Genomic DNA, 6,905 nt, shown 5'->3' with positions numbered 1-6,905 from the left:
TGGCCTAAAAGGCCATGTGAGCTTTTCTCATCACTTGGCGTCCGTCGTCGTCGTCGTCTGTCGTCGTTAACAATTTTTCAAACATCTTCTCCTCTGAAACTACTGAATGGATTTGAATGAAACTTAGCATGATTGTTCCTTAGATTATCTTGCACAAAGTGTGTGCTTCGATTTTTGATCCGTCAAAAAACATGGCCGCCGTTACTTAAAATAGAACATAGGGGTCAAATGCAGTTTTTGGCTTATATCTCAAAAACGAAAGCTTTTAGAGCAAATCTGACAGGCGTAAAAATGTTCATTAGGTCAAGATCTATCAGCCCTGAAATTTTCAGATGAATCAAACAAACCATTGTTGGGTTGCTGCCACTTAATTGGTAATTTTAAGGAAATTTTGCAGTTTTTGGTCATTATCTTGAATATTATTATAGATAAAGATAAACTGTAAACAGCAAAAATGATCAGCAAAGTAAGATCTACAAATAAGTTAATATGACCAAAATTGTCAATTGACCCCTTAAGGGGTTATTGTCCTTTAATGACAATTTTTCACAATTTGTTCATCACATTTGCTAACTTTAAAAAATCTTCTCCTCTAAAACTACTAAACCAAATTCAACCAAACTTCAACTGAATGATCAGTAGGGTGTATAAAATAAAGTTTGTGCTTTATTTTTTATTTCGTCAAAAAACATGGCCGTCATGGCTAAAAATAGAACACAGGGTAAAATGCAGTTTTTGGCTTATATCTCAAAAACTCCAGCATTTAGGGCAAATAAGACAAGAAGTTAAAGTATTTATTAGGTCAAGGTCTACCTGTCCTGAAATTTTCAGCCGAATTGGGTAACTGGTTTTTCAGGTATAATGCCCCTGAATTGATGATTTTAAAGAAATTTTGCAGTTTTTGGTTATTATCTTGAATATTATTATAGATACAGATAAACTGTTAATAGCAAAAATGTTAAGCAAAGTAAGATCTACAAATAAGTCAATTTGACCAAAATTGTCAATTGACCCCTTAAGGAGTTATTGCCCTTTAAAGACTTTTTTCACAATTTGTTCATCATGTTGACTTACTTTAAAAAATCTTCTCCTTTGAAACTGCTGTATCAATTTCAGCCAAACTTAGGCTAAATGAGTTTCAGAGTATCTAGTATAAATTTTATATTTCATTTCCTTGTATGTCAGAAACATAGCTCCTATGGCTAAAATAGAACATAGGAGAAAATGATTTTTTTTTGCTTTTGAAGAAAATAGGACGATTCAAAGAACATTTAAATAAATTGAAAAGCCAAAATAATCATTGATGAGAGATTTAACCAAAAACATTAAGGTGAGCGATTCAGGCTCTTGAGAGCCTCTTGTTTTTTTATTGAACAAAATATTTACGTTAGCATCAATATCTAATTTCAAACATTTCCAGTTAAAAACTATACACATCAGTACACTAAGGGATTAGACATTTAACTTCAATAGTGGGAGTATGGTTTTCTCCTTAAATAGATATTTTGATCCCAAATTTTATGATAAAAAAATAATTATGGTCAAGCAGATGACAAATTAATGTTTTGAATGATTCCTGATTTTCCAAATACCGTTAATAGTGCTCATTGGTGGATCCAAGTGGGGGGGGGGGGGGGGGAGAGGTCCGGGGTTGGAACCCCCCTTTTTGTTGGCCGATCAATGCATTTGAATGGTAACATATAGTTGGAACCCCCTTATTAAAATGACTGGATCCGCCCCTGGTGCTAATTCAAATAAACACATTTGGGTGATGGCGTTAAAAAGTAAATAGTTAATATACTCAAAAAAGAACATACCGCCTTCTTTATGAAGCAAAATATTCGGTCAATAAATGTTTTCTTCAATACATGGACATGAATAGTATTTTGGACAATGCTGAAAGTAAAGAAAGGATGATACTGACGTGAACATTTCAATAAAAATAAGACAGGAAATAAGTAAATAAAAATCAAATCTAATATCAAAAGATAAAGTCCCTATCAACTCACCAATACACAATTGATCCTATAAACAAAAAGTGTTCATGTAATCCACGTCCAAATAAGCAGCAAATCTAGAAGAAAATCATTCAACTTATGTCATCAATTTTGGGTGTTAAGCTGCGATTGGATCATATAGTAACACGTGTTTAATCTCGATTAACACTTGCAGATATAGAGACGAGCATGAATTAAAAAAAATCAAAGTATATTCCTGAATATATATAATATTAAGACAAAATCCATTTTTTTCATAAATATTTCATTCACCTAATGAAGTAGGAAATTCATTATTTTGATACCTTTATATTTTTATCGAATTTATATCAGTGGCGGATCCATGTCTAAATCCAGAACAAAACAGGGGGGGGGGGGGGAGGGGAGGGGTTCCAACTTTATGTCCCCATTTAAATGCATTGATCTTCAAAAAAAGGGTTCCAACCCACGGGACCCCCACCACTGCATATTAAATTCATGTATTTGGCAACAAACGCGCGATTTTTACGATTTCTTTTAAGAGGGAATGGGGGGATTGAATGGCTCATCCTGCATTTTTTCATCAAAAATAAAGATCACAGCCTGTTTATTTTAAAATGAATTAGCCTCCCTCCCCCTCCCCGCTTTCCGTTTTATTCATAAAAATCAAACGTTATCTTACCACTAAATTATTCCTGAATATATTACTTTTTACGAAGTTGCATTTTAAAAAGTCTTAAATGTGTACAAAATTTATCTTTTACTTGAAAGTGTTCCTATTTTTATCCAATTATTAAATTCCTGATTTTTTTCTTGAAAATCTCGGTTGAAGGGAAATGAAAAAAAAATATGTGTTTATACTATAACGTTCATTTACTGCTTTATGGCTATCCAAATTTCTCAAATGTTTAGTCGTGCTTAAAGTATTATTACTTGAAACGTCGTACAAGTCAGATAAAAAACAAAAGTAACAAAAGAAACAGGCCGGTTACAACCAGCCGAATAGATTTTCTGCACTTGTAGTCAAACCAAGGTCATCGGCTATGGCCTCGGACCTTGACCTGACTACGCGTGCAGAAAAACTATCCGGCAACGGTTGTTACCGGCCTGTTTCTTTGTTTTCTTTTGTATTTTATCTAATACGTATTTTTTTTCTCAAATTTATTATTTTTATAAAGAACTTCTGTTCCGAGGCCTCACTTTTTTTTTTACAAAATTGCACAAAATCCCGAATTATCAGCCTCAAATTTCTAGAAAACAAGCATGGTCACCAACGCTTTATTTTGTGTTTTATTTTATAACTCGCCAAGGCCTACAATATATTTCAAAATTATAAAAATGACATTATATTAAACTGTATCGGATGCCCTTAATCAAAGTTATAAATCTTGGAAACACTTTCATCTGGCTGTGTTACGTATTCATTTAAATGAAATATTTCCTAAATTCAGTAGCAATATTCAACTTTATCTTTTCACTTACCCTAACATAGTTTTGCCCACCCATTGGCATTCATTAATAAGTAACTAATATCCCCATTTATGTCAACTGAAGGTACCACTATGGACCATGGCAGTTGCTATCAAAGGAACTGAAGATTTTTAAAGTTCAACCTAGCATTAGTTGGTTGGTAATAAACAATTGTTTTTTTGGGATCTTCTATTTTGTTTACTATTAGATTTCGGTGGACAGTATATACATTCATATCATTCTTACTAAATTTCACGTTTGATAAGGAAAACCACAAACTACACAATGAACCAGAGTCACACAAATCAAGCACCAGTGAACTCAAGTTGATTTTTTTGGACGTGTATAGGATTTAATACAAAATTGAACCACTAATGATTGAGTGGGGTGCAACTAAGATATACTTAAACATTAAAACACTATTTTTCTAGTTTTTAATGACTGGTGCCACATGTTCAGCCCAGAAATTCGTTATCATTTTTTTATTTTTTAAGAACATCATCGGCTTACGTTGGAGATCTTTGTTATCTCTCTATATATATATCCACCTCCAAACGTAGAAACTGACCACCACAAAATACAACAATAGTGTTAAAAGTGATATTTACACCAATCAATCAATCAATCAATCAATCAATCAATCAATCAATCAATCAATCAATCAATCAATGCATATCAACCCTTTTTCGTCAGATTCCTGTCATTTCGAGTCTCTCCCCATTATATTCGGGGAAAATAAAGGCAACAGTAGTATACCGCTGTTCAAAAGTCATTAACCAATTGAGAGAAAGCAAATCTTGATTGCAAACCAAAACCGAGACAAACACATCATCTATAAGAGAAAAAACAACGAAACAACAGAATTAATTAATGAAGTGCAGCAAAAACAAACGAAAATGCAACACACACATAAACGAACTCCTTGTTGAAGACCGTACTTTGATCAATAATGGTTAACTTTTATAAATAAGGGGCGAAAGATACCAGCGGAACAGTCAAACTCATGAATATATAGAAAATCAACTGACACCGCCATTGCTAAAAGTGAAAAAGACAAAGAGACAAATAATAGTACACAAGAAACAATATAGAAAGCTAAACACTGAGAAACCCTATCGAAAACAGGGGATGAGCCCAGGTGCTCCGAAATTGTAATTGAGATTAAGAGTTGTCTCATTGCCACTCATGAATATCACATCTTCTTATTTTTAGATAAGATAACAACTGCCATTTTCAAAAATATTGCGTCTGATTTCTGATTATCTGAATTGAAAATACAAAATTTAAGACCTTTCTGTTAAAGGCTGGAACCTCCAATCAATTTGATTGCGTTTGTACGTCGCCCCTTTACATGCCACCATACATACTGTTTGTGGTCATTCATAAACACGGATTTCATGGTGAACAATGTCACCTTAAGGTTTATGTACCCTTCTGTACCCACTTTTGTACGAACTTTTCAAACTTCAATTGTATCAAAACTACAGATATAATGAATAATAGAGATAGTTCATTTTGTACATATTCCAAGGGGAAACTTGATGCAAAGCATTATTATTTACTGTTCCATTGCATTTAATAGAAAAAGAGGACTTTGTGGCAAATAAATCAAGATTTTTATAGAAAATCCACAGCCTTTATCCTTATACTCTCATATTTGGCAATTTGATGACTGATAGATATAGGATCATTGCATGCAGTGCTAGCATTGATTTCCTTAAAACAAGTTTATAAATGTAGTTATTGGTTAAGACAAGTATAAATATGGCCAAAATCAAGTACACCTTTTAGGGTGTGCTCGACTTTAGTGACTCAGCACGAGGTGTTTTGGAATTTACAGGTTACTTAGAACTTTTTGTAAAAAATAAACACTAGCACATCATAGAATATCAAGTGAGTAATTTATGTTTCAAATTTTATAACAAAAATCTCTGTATTAAAGGCTGTGGATTTTCTATAAAAATCTTGATTTATTTGCCACAAAGTCCTCTTTTTCTATCAAATGCAATGAAACAGTAAAAAATAATGCTTTGCATCAAATTTCCCCTTGGAACATGTACTAAATGGCCTATCTCTATTATTTATTATATCTTTAGTTTTGATACAATTGAGGTTTGAAAAATTCGTACAAAAATGGCTACAGAAGGGTACATAAACCTTAATCCATTGGCTAGCCAATGGTATAAAACTGTCAGTTCTTTCTATTATATCAACTGGAATAAAGACACTCTGGCTTCCTATGATAGGTCAGGAATGTCATCTTACCTGTAACTATTCCTTTTGGACAGTTTGACTGAGCTCGGATAACCATGACAGGCGCATCATGAATGTAGAACACGAAGAAGCCTCAGCCTCTTGACAAACGCAGTATCTATCCATTTTTTTTTGCAATTTTGATTGGTATAACAAAAACGAATTACAATGTTTTATTTTACCATCGTATACTACAGTTGTCTTTTTTTCACACCAAACACCTCCTTCTATTCTGTTTTTTTTTAATTGCCATGATTTCTGTTTATTATTACGAATAAAGGTTGACGCTGAGTATGCATATGACACCAACATAGTTATATTGAGGGCTATTTTGTAAAACATACGATATAAATAATGGACACTACTTTCTTATTCAATACGTTTTTTCTACGAATACAAACCTTCAAACGAAAGAAACGACGGAGTTTTGACTTTGTAAAACAATGCAGAAAACATCACACACAAAAATACTAATATGCGAACAAGAAGATGTAAATTAAGGCAACGGTTGTTTACTTACTAGAATAATCAAATATAAATAAAACATCAAAACATATATAAATGTAACAAATAACACTTTCAGCAATTCGAATGAACTCTACGGGAGCAAAACCTGATACGACTACATAAAATGCATTTCCTTCTATGTATGAATCACTCGCCATGATAAATAAACTCATTTTAGTCTCTTGTGGACAGTTGTCTCATTGGCAATCATAGCACGTCTTCTTTTTTTATATCTTCATAGATACCAGAATTGAAATTCTATATTTGCGCTAGAAGCGCGTTTTGTTGCCAAAAGACAAGTGAAAGACGCTCGAATATTAATAAAAAAAGCCAAATGAAGTACGAAGTTTAGGAACATTGAGGACCTAAAATTCCTAAAAATTTTGCCAAATACAGCTAAATTAATCTATTCTTAATCAACACTCAGTAAAAATATCGTATTTAGATATAGGACACAATTTGAAAATTTTCAGCTTAGAAGAATATGATGGAAGATAAATATAGAATCTTGCGAAAACATGTAGCTTCTGCGTTGATTAACAGACATATCGTATCGGTGGACGTTCTTTCAAATAACACTTTTGTCTGACAAGTGTTAACCTACCCAATCGTAACGTATTAACTGAGACATTTTAACGCCATACGATAAGGAAAGCTGGTGTGGTACTGTTGAGAAACGGAGAAATTAACAAAGTTAAA

This window comes from Mytilus edulis, chromosome 5 (assembly GCF_963676685.1).
Source record: "Mytilus edulis chromosome 5, xbMytEdul2.2, whole genome shotgun sequence".
Classification (NCBI taxonomy): Eukaryota; Metazoa; Mollusca; class Bivalvia; order Mytilida; family Mytilidae; genus Mytilus; species Mytilus edulis.
Note: the sequence above shows the minus strand (reverse complement) of the source record.